Below are 22,500 nucleotides of genomic sequence, written 5' to 3' on the forward strand. Positions count from 1 at the left end.
TTGAAGGAAAAGGAAGGGAAGGGAAGGGAAGGGAAGGAAAAGGAAGGGAAAGTAAGGGAAGGGAAGGGAAGGGAAGGAAAAGGAAGGGAAGAGAAGGGAAGGGAAGGTAAGGGAACGAGATTCTCCCAATTACCTTGACCCACAGGCTTCATGATCCCTAATAGGTAATTACCCACCAAGTTACAAAAACGAGGACATGACGAAAGAGAGAGAAGAGAAGAGAGGAGAGGATGAGGAACTGAGCAAACATCAAGAACAGAACAAACGCGAGGTAGTTTCTATATATGAAGCAAATGATGAAGAGAAGGTAGAAGAAGAGGAGGAAGAGAAGGTGGGAGGAGGGGGAAGAGACGGTAGGAAGGGGAAGGAGGGTGAGAGGAGGGGGAAGGAGGGTGGGAGAAGGGGAAAAGGAGGGTGGGAGAAGGGGAAAAGGAGGGTGGGAGGAGGGGGAAGGAGGGTGGGAGGAGGGGGAAGGAGGGTGGGAGGAGGGGGAAAGGAGGGTGAGAGGAGGGGGAAAGGAGAGTGGGAGGGGGAAGGAGGGTGGGAGGAGGGGGAAAGGAGGGTGGGAGGGGGAAAGAAAGGTGGGAGGAGGGGGAAAGGAGGGTGGGAGGAGGGGGAAAGGAGGGTGGGGAGGAGGGGGAAAGGAGGGTGGGAGGAGGGGGAAGGAGGGTGGGAGGAGGGGGAAGGAGGGTGGGAGGAGGGGGAAAGGAGGCTGGGAGGAGGGGGAAAGGAGGGTGGGAGGAGGGGGAAAGGAGGGTGGGAGGAGAGGGAAAGGAGAGTGGGAGGAGGGGGAAAGGAGGGTGGGAGGAGGGGGAAAGGAGGGTGGTAGGAAGGGGAAAGGAGGGTGGGAGGAGGGGGAAAGGAGGGTGGGAGGAGGGGGAAAGGAGGGTGGGAGGAGGGGGAAAGGAGGGTGGGAGGAGGGGGAAAGGAGGGTGGGAGGAGGGGGAAGGAGGGTGGGAGGAAGGGGAGGAGGGTGGGAAGAGGAAGAAAAGAAGGTGGGAGGATGGAGAAGTTGGACCGTCGACTCGCAACGCATTTTAAATTTTCATCCCTAGGAGGGACTCGAACTCGGATCGCTAATTAAGCGATCGAGAACGGTGCCACTATACCAAAAATCCGGTGACTGTACACATACAAAGGATTACAAAGGCGGAGCATGCCGACAGGAGACCTTTTGGTCCATATCTAGGTCGGATGCGAAAATATATGTGCGTGCGTGTGTATGTGCGTGCGTGTGTATGTGCGTGCGTGTGTATGTGCGTGCGTGTGTATGTGCCCGTGTGTGTATGTGCGTGTGTGTGTTACAAGTGTATGCTGTATTGGTAGCATCGTATACACAAAGTGTGGTTTGAACAGCCGACTGCAGAGGTCCGTTTCCATGGTCATTTGGTGCCTCTGAGCAAAGCCACCCGTCCCCACCCGCACTGGCAAACCAAAATATCAACAAGTGTAAGATGACAGAGCAACAAATGAGCAAGTGAGTGAGCCAGTGAGTGTGTGTATGTGTGTGTGTGTGTGTGTGTGTGTGTGTGTGTGTGTGTGTGTGTGTGTGTGTGTGTGTGTGTGTGTGTGTGTGTGTGTGTGTGTGTGTGTGTGTGTGTGTGTGAGAGAGAGAGAGAGAGAGAGAGAGAGAGAGAGAGAGAGAGAGAGAGAGAGAGAGAGAGAGAGAGAAAGAGAGAGAGAAAGAGATAGAGACAGAGGCAAAGACAAATACAAAGAGACAGAGAGAGAAGGTGAGAGAGCGAGTGGTGCGCGTGGAGAATGTTTATTTGTAAATTTCTCTGCATTTCTGTGTGTTTGTTTGTTTGTTTGTGTGTGTGTGTGCGTCTGTGTGTGTGTGTGTGTGTGTGTGTGTGTGTGTGTGTGTGTGTGTGTGTGTGTGCTGTGTGTGTGTGTGTGTGTGTGTGTGTGTGTGTGTGTGTGTGTGTGTGTGTGTGTGTGCGTCTGTGTGTGTGTGTGTGTGTGTGTGTGTGTGTGTGTGTGTGCGTCTGTCTGTGTGTGTGTGTGTGTGTGTGTGTGTGTGTGTGTGTGTGTGTGTGTGTGTGTGTGTGTGTGTGTGTGTGTGTGTGTGTGTGTGTGTGTGTGCGTCTGTCTGTGTGTGTGTGTGTGTGTGTGTGTGTGTGTGTGTGTGTGTGTGTGTGTGTGTGCGCATGTGTGCGTGTGTGTGTGTGCGTGCGTGTGTGTGTGTGATTCATAGTATCACGTGCAAGACACATGATCGACAGTTATTGCCCTCCCGGATAAGAGCTCCATAGCCCATATGGCCAGACCAATGGGTTGTGATCTTACAGGCACACAGGCAAGCGCGCACACACACACACACACACACACACACACACACACACACACACACACACACACACTAGAGCGACAGAACCAGCTGCACACGGGCCCTGAGCCGTCTAAGGAGCAGCAGCAGCTGACTTTCTCAAGTGCTCCTTCGCTCAATGCCCTGCGAGGATCACAAGTCACGTTTAAGCGTAAGGCGAGACACCGGGAGGGAGGAGCTGAACCTTGAGCTGGATCGGGTTGTTGTGGGGCGGGGGGCGGGTTTGGCTTTCGCCAGGGTTCAGGTCCCCTTGGGTCACGCCGCCGCCACCGCCGCACTGCCCTCCTCAGGCTCGTTTCACACGTATCGACTTTTTGCCGTGCGACTTTTCGCCGTGCGACTTTTCGTCGTGCGATTTTTTGTCGTGCGACTTTTCGCCGTGCGACTTTTCGTCGTGCGATTTTTTGTCGTGCGACTTTTTGTCGTGCGACTTTTCGCCGTGCGACTTTTTGTCGTGCGACTTTTCGCCGTGCGACTTTTTGTCGTGCGACTTTTCGCCGTGCGACTTTTCGCCGTGCGACTTTTTACCGTGCTCGCAAATCACTATGGCTGTCTGTGGACCCACACATCAAGACCACGACCCCGTGTGAAAGTGTCCATAGACACCCAAGGTTATTTGAGAGCCCGACGTCACGTCGTGCACGGCGCGTGTTTCTGGACCTACAGAAAGTTGTTTGCTCTGTTCCGCCGTTCAATTTCACGGGTCCTTGATTCGACGTTTCGTGTAAAGAATATGAGATTTGTTGGCCTTACAAGCTCATTAAACTCCCAACTGTTGGTCCAATGATTAACACATCTCTTCAGTTTATCACGAGAGAAATCTGCTCTTCCTCCTCCACTTACAGGATAGTTCAGGAGAAACAAAGTGAAGGAAAGACGATTAGTATTACACTGAAACTACACAGATAATAAAACCACTTTTGCTGGGCAATGCACCTGCGGGGCTGTCAACAAAATTAACCCAGCTGTACCACCTTCAGGTTTATGCCTGCAGGAGTGGCCAGGTGGTCCCGAAGGTGCTTGAAGCAACTTCGAAGAAATCTGCGTCAAACGGAGAAGCGTCGCAGTAACTCGCCGGCGCGGGGGCACTCTTGGGGCGCGTCCTGGCACTCTCGCGGCTACCTCCCCTCCCCTTCCCCTCCCCCTACAGGATGGTGCCACCCGGGCGGGCAATGAAAGGTCCTCGGGAGAAATGCGTTGCCATGTCAAGCAGTGCATAATTAGTCGCGGAGCGTGCGATCGCTATAAATACAGCTGACGGCAGAGTTTGGTCAGCACCACCTGTCCGCCGACCCCCGATGCCAAAAACGGAAGGGGAGGCGGAGGCGGAGGTGGAGTGGGTGCTGTCAGAACGGGGACCAGAGACACAACATTAAATTCAGAAGTATGGAGGGGGAGGGAGAGGAGGGGAGGAGCAGGAAGGGTCGTGGAGGGGCTAGGAGGAGAGTAGAGGAAAAAGAGGGTGATGAAAAGGAGGGGAAGGGAGGGGAGGGGAGGGGAAGGGAAGGGAAGGGAGGGGAAGAGAGGGGAAAGGAGGAGAAGGGAGGGGAAAGGAGGGTAAGGGAGGGGAAGAGATGGGAAGGGAGGGGAAGCGAGAGGAAGGGAGAGAAGAGGAGAGGGGAAGAGAGAGCGAAGGGAAGGATAACATGGTCAAGTTAAGTTAGGAGGCACAGAAGGGAGGCGGGGCTCAGAAAGATGAGGATGAACGGGGGAGGGGGAGGGGGAGGGGGGAAGGAGGGAAGGAGGAGGAGGAGGAGGAGGAGGAGGAGGAGGAGGAGGAGGAGGAGGAGGGAGGAGGGAGGAGGAGGAGGGAGGAGGAGGAGGGAGGAGGAGGAGGGAGGAGGAGGAGGAAGAAGGGGAGGAAGAGGAGAGGGAGGAAGAGGAGAAGGAGGAAGAGGAGAAGGAGGAAGAGAAAGGGGAAGAGGAGGAGGAGGAGGTGAGAGGAGGAGAAAGAAAGCGGGGGAGGAGGGGGAGGAGGGAAGAAAGAGAGGAGGGAGAGGAGGGGAGAAAGAGAGAAGGGAGAGGAGGGGAGGAGGAGGAGGAGGAGGAGGAGGGGAGGAGGAGGAGGAGGAGGAGGAGGAGGAGGAGGAGGAGGAGGAGGAGGAGGAGGAGGCGGAGGGGAGGTGGAGGAGAAGCAGCACTTTCACTTCATCGCGTCAGTGCAGATTCTCCGTCGGTCTTCCTCCCTTCCTCTACGTTCCTCCCTTCCTCCACGTCCCTCCCCTCCCTCCCGCCTCCATCTCTCCCCTTTCCCTCCCTATTTTCCTCCTCCTCCTGCTCCTCCTCTCCCTCCCTTCGCCCTCACCTCTATCTCTTTCTCTTCATCCCCCTTCTCCTCCCTCTTTCCTCTCCCTTCACTCTCCCTCACACTCCCACCCTCTATTGCCTCTTTCACCTCCCTTCCACACCCTTTACCTTTCAGCTTCCTACATTCCCTCTTTCCCTCCCCCCTTTCCTTTTCTCTTCCCATTCCCTTTTCCCTCCCTACATCCATTCCTTACGGACCCGGCGTTGTTTCCTGCAGTCTTTAGGCCCTGTTCACACGAGTGGCTTGAACCGCGCGGAAACGAGCGTTGGCGTCTCCATTGACTTACACTATAATTGCACCACCGCAGTTCAAACCGCTTGTGTAAATAGGGGACATGAAGGATCGTCACCCCAGTCTTCGACAGGGTGACAATAGTTCATGCGGGCTATCCTAAGGTGACAATTTTTCATGTAGGCCATCCTAGGTTTACGATTCTTCGGCTGTATAATTTGTTGACAATAATCATAACCCTCATTCAACCTAATCTAACCTAATCTTTATTCCACTGTTGATATTCAGCGTACTGGGGTGACACTTCTTCAGGTGGGATCTCACTGAGTGACGATTCTTCATGTGAGGAACCTGGTGATTGCACATTCTGGACGATATGGTGTCTTGACCCATAATTTTTTTGACCCGAGGACTGACCTCCACCACCCTACCCCTTCTCACTCATTGTTATCTAACTTAATCCGGGATAGAACTGATTAAATGGGTTATTGTAGCGGAATGGTTGAGTTGGAACGACGCACCCGGTCTTCCCGAACACCACTGTTGTCACCACCAGGATGATCAGATTTAGCATAATTATGCTAGATTTAACAAATTTCCCCCTAAAAATGATACTATATTAATCAAGAAATATATAACAGAGACCGAACGCATTAAGAGGAACAATTGGTTTAGCATTGTTTTTGCCAGTCTAGCATATTAATCTGAGAAAGCAAATAAGATTCTAGTACTGATTGCGCGATCTTTTGATTTCAAAAGTCCATCACTCATTAACAAGCTATATAAATCGTTAGTTCGTCCACATTTGGAATATGCTGTTTCCGTATGGTCACCGAATCTCATTAAAGACAATGACAGACTGGAAAAAGTACAACGGCGAGCCACAAAACCGATTCCAAATATCAAAAATAAATCATACGAAAATCGACTAAAACATATGAATCTGTTTTCCCTAAAAAAAGCGTAGACTCAGAGGTGACTTGATACAGGTCTTTAAGATTTTAAAGGGAATTGACAACATCAAAAGTGACCAAATTTTCACATTGAATGAGAATCAGACAAGAAACAATGGTCTCAAACTGTCCGGAAATAGATTCAATTTGGAAGTAGGTAGAAACAACTTTGCCAACCGTGTAGTTAATGAATGGAATAAACTTCCTGCACAGGTAGTGCAATGTAGTTCAGTTCGAAACTTTAAGAATCATTTAGATAAACACCTAAGCAAGATGCTGTAATGATTATAATTTATTTTATATTATTTGTTTTTGTTTTGTTATCATTTGTTTGTCTGATTTTCATTTATTATTAGTTATATGTCAATTTATTATTATTTACTATTTACCTGTTTGTTTATTATTTAACTATACCTATGCATTTATTTATGTATTTTATTTGTTATTTACATTATTATAGTTTTTATTTATTATCTTATTATTATTATTATTATGATTTTTTTCGCATCCGACCTAGATATGGACCAAAAGGTCTCCTGTCGGCATGCTCCGCCTTTGTAATCCTTTGTGAAATTTCAAATGTCTTGTATATTCCAGCTTGGGAAATCTGGTCACCACGCCCCACGCTTTCCTGCTTCCCCCATTTGTTTCGAATTGGACGCAGTGACCTTTCAATCCCATTACGCCTAAGGGTCACATCTACAAATGGGGTCCAGAGATAGTGCGGTTTTTTTTCTTTTTCTTTTTTTTCTTTTTTTTTTTTTTAAAAGCTTGCGGGGCTGTCACCCGCCCGGACGGTTGTCACAGCTTTCGCCTCTATTTGCTTTCTCCACATGGATGTTGACATCGACTTTTAACCTCTGTTGGGACTGCCAACTGGCGACTTTATTCAGCTTATAGAGACCCTTAGTGCTATTGATAAATATAATGTGTATACTACACACACACACACACACACACACACACACACACACACACACACACACACACACACACACACAGACACACACACACAGACACACGGATACACACATGCATGCACGCATACGTTCACTTTCTTCGACCCCTTCCATCCCGGGTGATCCATCCTCGTTGTTCTGGTTGCCGTCGCCAGTCTATTCCATACACTGGCCCTCTCCACAGCGAAGGGGAAACTATAGTTAACTCTGTTATGTCCCATCTCGATTAGCCCCTTCCCCGCGGCAAGGTCAGCTCGTTGTTCTTGTGTCTGCCGCGCAGCTGTTCCCTCCAATCACGTGGTTGCTCCGTCAGTAGCGAAGACAAGACATTAATAAGGAGTTTTATACGTGTTGCCACTCATCGGTTCCCTTCCCTCCACTGGTTCCCTTCATTCCCACCCTTCATTCCCACCTTCATTCCCACCCTTCATTCCCACCCATTCCCATCCCCTTCTTTTCCTTCGTTTATCTAACCCTTCCTAGTTCCACCTCACACGGTTTCACTATCTCATTAGAAAAAGGAGGAGAAGAAGGAAAAGGAGGAGGAAGAGGAGGACGAGGACGAGAAAAAGGAAGAGAAAGAAGAAGAGAAAGAGGAAGAGGAAGAGAAAGAGGAAGAGGAAGAGAAAGAGGAAGAGGAAGAGAAAGAGGAGGAAAAGTTAGAGGATGAAGAGGAAGAGGAGGAAAGGGAGGAAGAGGAGGAAAGGGAGGAAGAGGAAGAAAGGGAGGAAGAGGAGGAAGAGGAGGTAGAGGAGGAAGAGGAAGAATATGAAGAAGAATCGGTTTATCGAGTTAACAGTGATACAGAGATACAGTGACAATATAAAATTTGCGTCAATATTCTGACTAATCTAATTTGAGTACCTAATGCATGAGGATGCTAGATGCTGGTGTCCACAGAATATTGATGTGTGTGCTGTGACCGAAAGGGTGGGGAAGAGGGCGAGGCCATATAAAGAGTCCCACACCACGTGAGGCTTCTCCTTTCCTTCCACCATCCCCTTCTTCCTTCCCTCCTTCCTCCTTCAGTGCCATCTCGCGGCATAATCCTCTTACAAGAGTGCTGCCAGGGAGCGCTGGAAGCTCCTCCAATTACATGGAAACCGTGTCCCTCTGGAAGGTCGAGAGGTCAGCCCTTGTCTTACAGATTGAAAAGTTGGCGAGGAGACGCGAGCAAGGGAACCAGAAATGAAACCTTCTTCCAGAGTCTCGACAGGCGAAATTAATGTTTAAAAATGGGGATAGCTTGTTTCTCCCCCCCTCGCAAAGAAAGCGGACAATATGACGCCTTCAGGAGGAGGGCAAGGTGACAGTTAGGCTGCTTCGAGACATGGTGCTCAGAAAAAACACGTATGAAATGTAAGACAATACACGACAGCGGAGCTAGAAGATCCAGTGAGATGGAAATGATGGTAGAGTACAGTATAAAAAAAAAAAAAAAAAAAAAAAAAAGAAGAGGACCAAATCGCAGGGTTCAGTACCGTATCTCCTCATAATGTCATACCGTTAGATTTCTTTCCGGAGTGAACCAACCTGTTCTTGTTTGGACCTTGCGCGAAATCACAGGTCAAACGTTGACCTTTTCCCACGACACATGGTAGTAGCGAAAGTCGACTTACTTTTTTTTTTTTTTTTTTTTTTTTGGCAAAGGCGTGTCCAAGATACCCACTTCATCATTCCTCATTATATAGAAACCTGCGTTACTGCGTACTTTTATACATGTTATGTAATATTTACTTTGTAGTATATAGTGCTTTCGTGTAAAAATACTTACAAGAACAAAAAGATACATCATATTTCTATCTTTCTATATATCAAAAATTTCTTCCCCCTTATAAGGGAGGTAGCCAAGTCAAAGGCATGGATCCACTTCCACCCATTCCACTTCCCTCCACCACCCTTTCCTCCCTCTCGTCTTAGCTCCTTGTGGATGTGATATTAACATAGTGAAAACAGTATCATAGTTGGAAGACTTGGATGCGAACGTACAGTAAAAGTGGGGTCACCAGTTCTTGTGCACCATCTGCCAACCTACAGATGGTATTTTTAATTCGGATTGTTGATTGTGGAATAAAAGAACATCCAAATATTCGAATGATATCACTAAGCGGCAGTCGAAATACTTATGGAAACACACAACCCTTTCGATGCGTTTTAACATAAGAACATAAGGAAGAAGGAGACTGCAAAGGACCATGAGGCCTACACTAGGTAGTTCCATGTCCCTTACGACTTACGTATCTATTTCAACTGTCGCTACATGGTTTTATTCGCCTTAGAGAAACTTTCGCAAGAAAAGGCTTCATGGCTGACAAATGAAATTGAATTGGTAGGTTCGCTTTATGGTCAGCTCTTTTTCCGTTGTTGTCTTACTTCTACATCAAAGCTCGCAAGGATACCACACCATTCTGTATGGGATAGATAAGGCATTTGAACCCCCAACCCTACCCTATTCCCTACAATAAAGGTCCAAAGTATCATCTCCCTTCATAGGATCGGTAATCAATTCTTTTAAAGAAATTATCTTGTACCACACCAAATAAAAATGTGCTCTCCCTGATCAACTAAATCTACCTACACAGTTAATGTTTTTTGTAATTACAATCTCCCCTCATAGGATCGGTAATCAATTCTTTTAAAGAAATGATCTTGTACCACACCAAATAAAAATGTGCTCTCCCTGATCAACTAAATCTACCCAACCAGTTAATGTTTTTTGTAATTACAATCACCCATGATCACAAATTTTTTGTACTGGGGTGCCCTGCGAATTTGTCGGAAATGTTTCGTACTAAGGTTAGGAGGTTTGTAGAGAACCCAGATAATTCATTTCTCTTTGTTGTCTATAATCTCCACTCAAATAGATTTTGTGCTCACCTTATCCTAAATCGAATTGTTGGTAATACATTTAGTTGCACTTGGTCACCCTTGTTCCTAATGTTGGAACATTTATTTTTGACCCCAAGTGCTCTATATATATATATCTTTTATCTTATATTGTTTATTTATTTATCTATTCTATCTTTTAGTATAGTTCAAGAAGTGGAAGAAAATAAATTGTTTTATTCGTATTATTCTTTGAGGAGCGGTTTCTGCGCCCCCTCCCCTTTTTTTCAATGTGCAAGTATTGCCTCCTCATGACGTCATAAGGAGGCAAGAGTAATGATGCGTTAACATATAAACGTGACTAGAGTATTATATAAAATTCAATGCACGTGTTATCAATTCTACGTCACTGCAAAAATAAAAAAAATAAAAATCTACAAAGAAGTTTGAGAGCAGTTTTTATCAAACCTGACACTGCCACTGACAATTTCACACACACACACACACACACACACACACACACACACACACACACACACACACACACACACACACACACACACACACACACACACACACACACACACACACACACACACACACACACACACACACACACACACACACACACACACACACACACACACACACACACACACACACACACACACACACACACACGAGCTCTGAGCTCGTCTGGGAGGGAAATAGCTGTTGTTCACGAGTCCAGCACGTGATACAAAGACAAAATGAAAGTGAATACACAGACACACACACAAACACAGGCACAAAAACACAAACACAAACACACACACACACACACACACACACACACACACACACACACACACACACACACACACACACACACACACACACAAAAGCTGGAACAGTACATGAATTCAAATCTAAATATGATTGGAAATCAAGGATAGATTAAACTGGAACTGTACATAAATTTGGGGCTGGGTATGATAAATTGGAGAATAAAAGACGGAATCCAAAGACGTTTTTTTCTGTATACTACAATTAAACACACACACACACACACACACACACACACACACACACGCACGCACACACACACACACACACACACACACACACACACACACACACACACACACACACACACACACACACACACACACACACACACACACATACACACACGTACATACTCAAACATTAAAAAAAAAATGAGAGTTGATATAATCCGTACAGCTACGCCAACTCGTGGAATAGCCTCAAGTTAGGCTTGTTTCACACGTATCGATTTTTCGATGTGCGACGTCCACGACATGACGTCGTGCTCTCAAAGAACCATGGGTGACTATGGATGCTTTCACACGTCACGACGACAACCACGTGTAAAAGCGTCCACAAATACTCATGGTTATTTGTAAGCACGACGTCGTGTCGTGGGCGGCGCACGGCGAAAAGTCGATACGTGTGGAACGAGCCTTAGGGTGATTGGCTAAGAGTATGTACTGTAGGTATGAATGAAAAGTACATGTAGTACATCTTGTACTCAAATGTGTAAGCATGACTGAATTTATGTACTGATTCATGGAAGTGGGTAAGCAGGTAGATATGCACTGGGTAATGTATTTATTTTGGAGCAACCTCAGGGCCCGGGGTCAACTAACTCGATTAAATTATCTTGATTAGCCCTTTACCGCCCACTGGGACGAACCGAGCAGCTCCTCGAATTTTGTTTCGATTCTTCACACCGGGCGATTTCATTCGGCTTTAGGTCTCAGGGCAACCCGTGGTTAACATGCGTAAAATGGTTGTCGTAACAACCCTGGTAGTCTTCGGGAGGTTCTGCCGAAGGGGCTTGTGCCGAGGGAGCTTGTGCCGAGGGAGCTTCTGCCGAAGGAGCTTCTGCCGAAGGGGCTTGTGCCGAGGGAGCTTGTGCCGAGGGAGCTTCTGCCGAAGGAGCTTCTGCCGAAGGAGCTTCTGCCGAGGGAGCTTCTGACGAGGGAGCTTCTGCCGAGGGAGCTTCTGCCGAGGGAGCTTCTGCCGAGGGAGCTTCTGTCGAAGGAGCTTCTGCCCAGGGAGCTTCTGCCGAGGGAGCTTCTGCCAAAGGAGCTTCTGCCGTCGTCATGGGCGCTGTTGTTGTCATCGTAATCGTCGTCGTCATCGTCGTCTTCGTCTTCGTCTTCGTCTTCGTCTTCGTCTTCGTCTTCGTCTTCGTCTTCGTCTTCGTCGTCGTCTTCGTCGTCGTCATCGTCATCGTCATTGTCGTCGTTGTCGCCGTCGTCGTCGTCATCGTCGCTGTCGTCTTCTTCGGTGTCGTAAGGGTACAAGCGGAAGATCCGGGGCGGCGAGGGAGAGAGAATGAGAGTTTCCTCACCCTTTGGCTCTGTTACAATCCACCTACGTCAGGAATACTTGGCCACTCGCGCGCGCCATCCCAATTCCGAGGAAAAAAAAAAGAAAAAAAAAAGTGTTTTCGTCGCGGGCGCCCTGAATGCACTGCAGCTGTTGACGCGGCAGGACAATGTGGAAGGTGAGGGGCACCACGAGAAAGGGGGAAAGCAGGACGGGACGGGACGGGAAGGTTAGGAAACGGGAGGGAAGTAAAAGGGAGGAGAGGACAAGAGAGAGAAAGAGAGGGGAAGGGATGGGAAGGTTAGGAGACGGGAGGGAAGTAAAAGGGAGGAGAGGACAAGAGAGAGAAAGAGAGGGGAAGGGATGGGAGGAGAGGACAAGGAAAGTAAAGGGGAGTAAAGGGGAGTGAAGGGAAGGGAGGAGAGGACAAGGACAGTAGATGGGAGGGAAAAGGGGAAGGAGAGGACAAGGGAAGTAGAGGGGAGGGAAGAGAGGGAAGGAGAGGACAAGGAAGGGAAAGAGGGGAAAGGAGGCGAGGAGAGGACAAGGGAGAGAGAGGGGAAAGGAAAGGAGGAGAGGACAAGGGAGGAATAAGAGAGGGGAAGGGAGGGGAGGAGATGACATGGGAGGAAAATAGAGGGGGAGGGAGGGGAGGAGAGGACAAGGGGGAGAAAAGATGGGAAAGGGAGGGGAAATGAGAGCAGGGCCGGGAAGAGGGACAGAAGAAAAGGAAAGGTGTGCTGCCTTGGAGGACATCGGGAGGAAGGAGGATGAGGAGAGAAGAAATATACAAAATAAGAAAGATGACCCGACAGAGGACTACACGAAAAGAGAACGTAGAGGGAGAGCCTTTACCTTTGCTATCCTTTCCTTGTGTTTGATGATGTATTCCTCTGGCCGGGTAGACTTTGCAACGTAACCTTGCAAAGGTACATGGGGATAGGGTAGGCGTCTGAGTGTATGTAACTCTCTTTGCCAATTGCTGCTGTTCATTCCCCCATATCCACTTCAGTAGTACTTAAAAGTTGTACTTCTGTCCCTGGTTGATACGGGACACTATTCACCGCCTCGCCTTTTGGATAAAGTTTTCAATTCTTCACCCCGTATGGGATGACCGGATATGTTTTATAGCGAGTAATAATCTAAGGACTTTAGTGACACTCCTTACGGACCAGAGGAACGCAGCATTATTTCACGGTTGAAGTCTGACCTCTACTCAAAGAAGAATACTGGTCACTTTTAGGTCCTCTTCACACTATAGCGGTTTCATCCGCCACGGTTCAATTACAATACAAGTCAGTGGAGTCGTTCACACATAACCGCGCAGTTTTTCCTTGACTGTTGTACCGACGCGGTTTTTGCGCGGTTCAAACCGCCAGTGTGAACAGGGCCTTAAGTTCTACGACTTCACCTATTGGGATCCACGGCACAGTATTAACCCTCTCATGACGATGACGCACTTTAAAGGCTTTGCTCTGGCCAACGCCAGAAAACGATTCTGTTCCGCTGAGGGCTGAACAACCCACCCACCTCCCACCACCCCACCGCACCCCTCCGCACTACTGAAAGGATTTAATGTGCAGTCCCCTTATCCTTAGTGTTCATCTTATCGCAAACACAAAATCAATATCATCATCATATATGGAGAAGGTTCTCACTCCTCTTCCTCCCTCTCCTCCTCCTCCTCCTATTCTTCCTCCGCCCATCCTATCCTCCTCTTCCTCCTCTTCCTTCTCTACCACCTTATTCTCCTCCTTCTCCTCCTCTACCACCTTATTCTCCTCCTCCTCTTCCTCTACCACCTTATCCTCCTCCTCTTCCTCCTCCTTCTCTTCTTCCTCTACCACCTTAACCTCCCCTCCTCCTCCTCTTCCTTCTCTACCACCTTATTCTCCTCCTCCTCCTCCTCCTCCTCTACCACCTTATCCTCCTCCTCTCCCTCCTCCTTCTCTTCTTCCTCTACCACCTTAACCTCCCCCTCCTCCTCCTCTTACTTCTCTACCACCTTATTCTCCTCCTCCTCTACCACCTTATCCTCCTCCTCTTCCTCCTTCTCCTCCTCCTCTACCACCTTAACCTCCACCTCCTCCTCCTCCTCCTCCTCCTCGTCTTCCTCTTCCTTCCCCTCGAGGGGTCTCGTCTAGTCATGATGCACCGTGCGGACACTTTTATCGCAAAGGCCCTCCGTGCCGCTGCATCGAGGCTTGATCTCGCCTTGCACCAGCCAGATTGCATTCCCGTCAGGAGCCCCGATATCGACAATTCGCTGTCCGTCATCGCTCTTCATCACAAAGTCTTATCACCATGACCGTCTGCAGCTGCTGTTGCTGCTGCTACATCACTCTCCCCACCACCACTACCACCAACACCACCACTACCACCACCACCCCACCACAACTCTCGTCTTTATTTCCACTACCACCTCATGATCATAACGAGAGTTTTCTCAAGTATTATCATAAAGATTTACGAACTTTCGCGCCGCCACTGAAAAAGGCGCCTACCAAAGATCAAAACCCAAAAATCGTTCGTCATCATTTTTCGTTCACTAGAAACCACAAAAAAAATTCTCGACAAAGAACCACGCAAATTCATCACTAACAACTTTGGCAAAACTTCACTTTCTGTTCTGGTAATCGCAGCCGGGCAAAGGCTCGCACACCAGTTACCGGTTACTCTTGTTACCAGTTACTCCTGTTACCTGGGTAACAAGTGCGTCAAGAGAGCATGATGGCACCGATGCATACATGCACACGACCCTTCCTTAGCACTCGCCACCAAGAACTGGCGAGTATCTGCATCCGGGCCAGAAGGGCGCAAAAGCGATGCCAACTTTTGAGTCAAGGCTTAAATAGGGGGTTGGGGGGTTAGGGGGCAAGGGGGGGAAGGGGGCAGTGGGTGAAGTGGGGTGTTGTTGCATGGTGAAAGTTGCAAACAACACTATTCCTGAAATAATAAAGTACGTTCTTGTCGTTGGTTTTCATGTTGTTGTAACAATAACTACTATGAGTAACGACGACAACGACGACGACGACGACGACGACGACGACAATAGGGTTGGTGGGTTTGGTGGTGATTGTGGTGGTGATGGAGGAGAGAATAGCAGGGCGGAAGTTGGGTGTCTGGTGGAGCGAATAGAGTGACAGATAGAAAGGAAATGGGCTGTTGACTTGAACTGCAAGACAAGGGATGGGACAAGGAGGAAGGAGGGAGGGAGGGAGGGAGGGAAGAAGTGAGAAGAGGCAGGGTGAAACGAAAAGAGGAGAGGAAAAGGAGGGCGGGAGGTAATACGGGAGGAGGGCAATGAGGAGGAAGAGGAGGAAGAAGAGGAAGAGAAGGAGGAGGAGGGCAAGACAAGGAGGGTAAAGCGGAGGAGGACAAGAGAGAGGAGGGAAGAGGAGGAAGGACGAGGAGGAAGAGGAAGGAGGAGGAAGAGAAGGAGGAGGGCAAGGCGGAAAAGGGTATGGCGGAGGACAAGAAAAAGGAGGAGGAAGAGGAGGAAGAGGAGGAGGAGGAGAGGGTGAAAAGGAAGAAGAAAGGGAGAAAGACTATCTCTGTAGGAGTAATCAGGATGTGTAAACTAGGAAGAGGAAGGAAGAGGAGAAGGAGGAAGAGAAGGAGGATGAAGAGGAGGAGGAGGAGGAAGAAGAGGAAGAGGAAGAGGAGGAATAGGAAGTGGAGGAGGAGGAAGAGGAGGAAGAGGAGGAGGAAGAGAAGGAAGAGGAGGAAGAGGAGGAGGAGGAGGAAGAGGAGGAGGAAGAGGAGGAAGAAGAGGAGGAGAAGAAGGAGAAAGGAAACCGAGAAAAGAAAACTGATGGCACAGTTACTACGTCTCTTTGGAGTCGGTGATGTACCGCTGTAGCGGACACCTAGACCCGCCGCAGGTGACGGAGGGAGGGAGGGAGGGAGGGTGAGAGAGAGGGAGAGAGAGAGGGAGAGAGAGAGGGAGGGAGGAAAGGAGGGAGGGATGGAGAGGAGGGAGAGACAGAGGGAGAGAGGGAGAGAAGGAGGGAGGGAGGGAGGGAGGGAGGGAGGGAGGGAGGGAGGGAAGGAGGGAGGGAAGGAGGGAGGGAAGTAAGAACTATTCAAATGTATTCTTTGTTGGCGTTGCTTTGAAACACGACAAAAAATAAATTAAATAATTCTACTGTATATATTCATTTCTCACATTCAGTAACTAAATCGTACACATATCTTATGTCTGTTACCTATGTACGTGTATACCAATGTACAGTACATGAGCGTGTAGTTCATCGTGTGTATCTGCGTGTGCACAAGTCTGTGCACAAATACCTTCCTTTGAGTGTACGCAGGTGTACGGGCACATGCAGGTGAGCGAGCGAGCGAGTGAGGATCCCGGGGGATGCCCAGCTGGTGGAGCGAGGTCAAAGGAGAGGGAGAGAGAGGGTGGGTGGGAGAGAGGGAGATAGATAGAAACATAAATAGATAGATAGATAGATAGATAGATAGAGAGATAGATAGAGAGAGAGAGAGAGAGAGAGAGAGAGAGAGAGAGAGAGAGAGAGGGAGGGAGAGAGAGAGGGAGGGAGGGAGAGGGAGGGAGAGGGAGAGATAAAAAGGAAGAGCTAAAGAGGTAGAGGTAGAAAGAGGCAGAGAGAGATAAAGAGATAGATATAGAGATAGAGAGATATAGATAGATAAAGATAGCTATAGAGAGATAGAGATGGAGAGATAGTGAGAGAGACGGACAGATGGCAGATGGCGGCAGAGCGCGTCCAAAGGAAAGGAGAGAAAAAGAGAAAGCGGAAAGAGGGAAGGGGAGGGAGAGGGGGAGGGGGAGGGGGTGGAGTGAGGCTTTGAGGTTTGGAGGGCATTGAAGCATTGAGGCAGCGAAAACTCTCGTAAGGTCAGAAGAAGCACGGGACCCTTTCTCCCTGGCGAAGCACCAGCTCCCACATGATGGACAGACACACAGACACACAGACACACAGACACACACACACACACACACACACACACACACACACACACACACATACAAAAAAGCAGGTGTTCCTGATAAAAGCGGCGACACTTATGGTTCCCTCCGAACGGACAAGTTTAAGATGGACATTTTCCCACACACAAAGGGAGGAGAGCACGGATGTCTGCGTGCGTGCGTGCGTGCGTGTGCGCCCGCAGGCTCGTTTATATGTGCTCTCTACTCGTTACAGACTTGCCGTACACACGTGTGATGACACTTCACGATGTGTCCGTCGCGTGGAACACAATCATATTTGGACATTGATTTCCAACCCCCGTCTCGGTTCCTTGAAGAAAATCAAAATGCGAAAATGTCATGTAATTCAGATTTTCTTCTAAGGACTGGCGCCCCCAAGGAAGAGGGGGAGGAGGAGGAGGAGGAGGAGGAGGAGGACGAAGAGTAGGAGGAAGAGGAGGAGGAGGAAGAGGAGGAGGAGGAGGAGAAACTTTGGCGCCGGAGACGGGATGAAAAAGAAGAAATAGGTCTTACTTGAGATAAGGTTATTAGTGTGAGTGGATAGTAGAGTCAAGAGGGAGAATATAAGGGTCTCATTTGGCTGACGGGTTGGGAGGGAAAGGAGTGAGCGGTTGAGGAGATGGGGTGGGGGGAGATGAGGAGGGAGATGGGAAGGAGGAGATGGAGGGGGATGGAGGACACGAGATGAAGATTAGGAGATGGAAGGACACGGCGGAAGGAGTCTGGGATGGGGGAGAAACGTTAAAAGTCAAAAAGAGGGAGAACTTGAGAAGGGGAGAAGGGAAGATAAAGAAAAAGGCGAAGGACATTAAATTAAAGAGGGGGAAGGAGGTTGAAAAAAGGAAGGGGAAAGGGATTAAGAAAAGAAGGGAAGGAGATTAAGAAAAAGAAGGGGAAGGAGATTTAAAATAAGGAGGAGATTCAAAAAGGAGAGGAAGGGGATGGAAAACAAGGGAAAGAATTTAAGAAAGAAAAAAGGGGAGAGATTAAAAAAAAGGTGAATGAGATTAGAAAAAATAAGGGGAAGGAAGTTAAGAAAAAGAAGGGGAAGGAGATTAAAAAAAGAGGGGAAGGAGGTTAAGAAAATGAAGTTAAAGGAGATTAATAAAGGCAAAAGAGATTAGAAAAAGGGAGGTGAAGGTTATTAGAAAAAGAAGGCGAAGAAGATTAGATAAAGGAGGGGAAGGAATAAAAAAAAAAAAAAATGGGTCACACAGGCCTTGCGCTCCCTACAAGGTGATCAGCACGTGAAGGCGCGCGAGACAAGCCTCCGTATAGAAGCCAACAGAGTTTCATTACCTTCCTCGGCAAAGCGACGTCCGATTGCGGACATCCAAACCCGTCTCACGCCATGCCACAAGAACAATGCCAACTACACTTTTGTTGTGACTGTTGCATCAATATAACTTTAAAAAAAATCACATAAGAATTAGTGTCTATACTATAGACACGTGTATTCTTGCACCACCTCAATTTCCATAGTATTTAAATTGGACAAATTTAAGTTTAAGAAGGCAATAGGAAAGAACTGGTTCATCAACAGTGATTAATGAGAGGAATAGACTTATTAAACGTGTAGTGAGCGCCGAAATAATCGGTTGTTCTAAGAGATTAATTAATTTTATGGATAGGGATGACAGATGGTAAGGGACATGGAACTACCTAATGTAGGCCTATGGTCTCTTGCAGTCTCCTACATTCTTATATGTTCTTTTGTACTCAACAACGAATGACGTATTTGCATAGTCCCGGCGTCGAGTATCATCAGGTTTGAGTGTTGAAGCTGACGGGTGAAGGAGACATCTGGAGACCTATCCCGGGACCGAGTCCCAGCCCCTCGGACGAAGTTGAAGGCGCTGGCGGTCTCCGATGACGAGCAGCGGGGAGATCATTTCCTCCGATGTCCATCTCGCAGGAGGACGAGGAGGAGGGAGAAGAGGAAGGGGAGGAGTAAAAGGAGGGAGGGAGAGGGAGGAGGAAGAAGATCCCTGGAAGGGAGGAAGAGGAAGAGCAAGGGGAGGGAGTTGGAGGAGGAGAGGAGTGAGAGGGAAGAGGAGGTGGAAGGAGGAGGAGGAAGAGGAGGGGGAAGGGAGGAGGCAACCGGGGAGGAGATAGCCGATGGTGTGAAGAAATGCATGGAAGGAGGATCAAGGCAAGAAATAATACGGAATGTGAAAAGGGAAGAGGTATTGCAGATAAAGAGGAGGAGGAGGAGGAGGAGGAGGGGGAGGAGGTTGAGGAGGAGGTTGAGGAGGAGGAGGAGGAGGAGGAGGAGGAGGAGGTTGAGGAGGAGGAGGAGGAGGAGGAGGAGGAGGAGGAGGAGGAGGAGGAGGAGGAGGAGGAGGAGGAGGAGGAGGAGGTTGAGGAGGATAACAAGATGCAGAGTTGGACCGCGGCCAGCAACAGTTTCCGAAAAACTCTTCTCGTTCACGAAAGGAGCCTTCGTTTGGGGCCCGTCGTGGTTCAGTGGTAGCGCGCGTGTCCTGTAACTCCGTGGGGATTTCGCGCATGTTTTCGAATCCTGGCCACGGCGGACAGGTTAGGTAAGGGATCTACTCTGAGACATTGCCCTCAACCGCTGCTTACCTCGGGCTTGATGTGATCTCAGCAGCTTCCTCCGGGTATCGTAACTGCAAGAGTGACATCTTACCGTGGACAAAGTCTCTCCTGCGTTCATGTATGGACTCTTGCGGACCACCTGGAAAGTTGAGGTCCGGAAGGGTACCAGACCCGGAAACCACGGAAAAAAAGAGCCGTCGGTCGTCACAAGACCCGCGGCCCCGACAAGCCACGGAAAATAAATACAAGATGACAGCTACGAGTAAAGTTGTAATTAGCCCCTCTCGTGCCGGGTGGCACTTTTCATCTCATTCTGGCCGTCGGCAGCAGATTCCTTTAATAATTCTTCACCGTGACATAATCCCCTCCAAAGAAAATTTGTCACTTTTTGTCTCTTCCTCGGCAAAGCCACCTTTCTCTTCCTTCCGAGGCGACACCCTTTGGTAAAATTCCAGAAACACGCAACCACGGACATTTCACAATAGCTTCTGACCTAACCAAACCTAAGTTAACCAAACGTAACCACTCCATAGAAAAAGTACATCTTTTACTTGCAAAATCGAAATAGATGAAAAATGTGTTTGCGTGATACTGGAACAGAACCCACCTTTTCAATCATGTAGTCGTCCCAAAGCCGCGTCATTTGTCTCCGAGGCACCGGCGCCTGAGGATGAAGGGAATGCCAGCGAGTTCACCTCAAGAGGACACTTCACCGTGGCAACCGACATCATCTAACTGTGGCTCTCAAACTTTTTCACTCCATTCTCCCCCTTCATGAATTCTCAACATTCGCGTGACTCCCTTTCGTGTTTTTCTTCCAGATCTCACCCCACCAAAAAGTCAGAAAAAAATAAATAAAATGTTGATGAAGTGACACCCTTTGCTTTATTACAAAGCTGACAGTCATAATTACCTTATATTTATTATGCCAGGATAGTGTGTTTTTTCTTAATTAGATTCCTCACATTATATAGTAATGTATAATTTCTGTTATAGCTCCTTTGGGAGATGTAGCCTCAAGTTGAGGATCATTGACCTAAGGCTTACCAACACGGGAGAGATCATACGATACATGACACACGACTTGTGGCGCAGTGGTAGAGTTCTCGACCGCCAGTACGGCGGTCCGGGTTCGAATTCCGCCCAGTGCTGAAATAACTTCAATATCGCTGCGCTGCGAGTCGTTACTCCAACTCTCGTGGGCGGGGAGTTGGGTGTGTGTGTGCGTGTAAGGTCACAGCATTACCCATAGATCGGTCATATACGAGCTCTGAGCTCTCTTCAGAGAGGGAAATAGCTGTTGATCACGAGTCCAACACGTGATTCATGACCATGGTGAATCACATGGCCACTCTACCAGGAGGACGCCGACTCAAGCACAATCACGCATTTTTTTTAACGATACAAGGCGAGACACCACGAGCGTAGCTCCCTTTCTCGTAAAATATAACTAGGTAAATACAATTCTGTTTAAAGTCGCGAACTCCCTCTATCAGGAGGCTAGGATGATGCCCCTTACAGAGGACTTTGTAGTGTGGAGCTTCATGAACCATGCCCTTGGTCCAACTCGCTGGGGGTAGTGATCGAGCTGTCGTCACCTCGACCTCCGCCGCAAGTAGCGACGCTCTAACCCGCTCGGCAGCAAACAGAACCACAACTTTTCAAGACCTAACATGAAAGGTATCAAGGGCATCTGTTGGTCACAAATCTCCCCGTCAATTGATTCCATCATTGCTAAATATTATCAACAGGAATTTCTGCATCAAAACTAGGTAAAACTTCTATATACACGGATGTTATTCTTCAACAGTATACATTTATTTACTTATATATATATATATATATATATATATATATATATAGATAGATATAGATAGATAGATATAGATAGATAAATAAGATAGATAAGATAAATAAATAGATACAGATAGATATATGCACGTATAAACTCTCAAATGACATTTCATGCTTTGATGATATACCCGTCTATATAGTTTCTTAATAAACAACTTTTCAAACCATCCACATCCTTTTTCTTGCGAGTAATAAAAAAGCTACAGGAACATCCTTGTAAATTTCATATATCATACAGACTCCCTAGAATAAATCTTAAATCTGAGTATGAGAATTATGGGAGCATCGTAATATTTCAAAACCACTACAGTACGGAGGGAGGGGGGGGGGGCAGGGGTGCACTAGAAAAAGGAGGGAGGGTTGCTGGGAAACCTCGCTATAGAGAGAACTGTTTCTGGCTCCCCCAAAAGAGCAGTAGTCGTGATTTGTGGTGCTTTTCAGATAGCTGGGTCTAAACAGTCCGGAGGGGGTGAGAGGGAGGGGGTGAGAGGGAGGGAGGGAGGGAGGGAGGGAGGGAGGGAGGGGGTGAGAGGGAGGGAGGGAGAGAGAGAAAGACAGGGAGGAAGGGAGTAAGACAATGAGACAGAGAGAGACACACAGAGAGAGAGAGAGAGAGAGAGAGAGAGAGAGACAAAGAGACAGAGAGAGAGACAAAGAGACAGAGAGAGAGACAAAGAGACAGAGAGACAGACAGAGAGGCAGGCAGGCAGAGAGAGAGACAGACAGGCAGACATGGAGAAAGACAGAGAGAGAGACACAGAGAGAGAGAGAGAGAGAGAGAGAGAGAGAGAGAGAGAGAGAGAGAGAGAGAGAGAGAGAGAGAGAGAGAGAGAGAGAGAGAGAGAGAGAGAGAGAGGTAAGAGAGAGAAGTAAGAGAGAAAACGGAGAAGTCCCCCCCCTCCACCCTCCCTCAGCTACTTGGGCAGGGAAGGTTTACAATGATGCAAGCCAAATGGCTCGTAAATCTACTTAAGCACTGAACCGCATGAATACCCAGCTTCATATCTGGGTTACTGTTACCCATATGGGAGGGAGAACGGAGAGGAAAGGTAAGGAGAAAAGGTAAGGAGGAAAGGTAAGGAGGGTAAGGGATGGAGAGGCAAGTGGAAGGAAAAGCGGGGAGGGAACAAAACATAAGAGCATAAGAATGGAGGAGACTGCATAAGACCATAAGGCCTATACTA

General features: G+C 48.2%; 1 protein-coding gene across 7 annotated transcripts in view; it reads right to left on the reverse strand.

The window, feature by feature from the left end:
* Window positions 1-22,500, reverse strand: part of LOC143039982 (uncharacterized) — a 448,187-nt gene that overhangs the window by 224,851 nt on the left and 200,836 nt on the right. The window contains exons 1-2 of one of the 7 annotated variants that reach the window (XM_076210493.1): window positions 14,645-14,742; window positions 12,799-13,106 (exon numbers count right to left, since the gene is read on the reverse strand). The exons of 3 other annotated variants lie outside the window; for them this stretch is intronic. The gene's annotated coding sequence lies outside the window, so the exon portion shown is untranslated. Of the gene's footprint in view, window positions 1-12,798; window positions 13,355-14,644; window positions 14,743-22,500 lie in introns of those variants that run through there. 3 more of the 7 variants (XM_076210491.1, XM_076210492.1, XM_076210489.1) reach the window with 3 other exon arrangements.

The sequence above is a fragment of the Oratosquilla oratoria genome, chromosome 27 (genome assembly GCF_046742065.1).
Source record: "Oratosquilla oratoria isolate Oo_2021 chromosome 27, ASM4674206v1, whole genome shotgun sequence".
Classification (NCBI taxonomy): Eukaryota; Metazoa; Arthropoda; class Malacostraca; order Stomatopoda; family Squillidae; genus Oratosquilla; species Oratosquilla oratoria.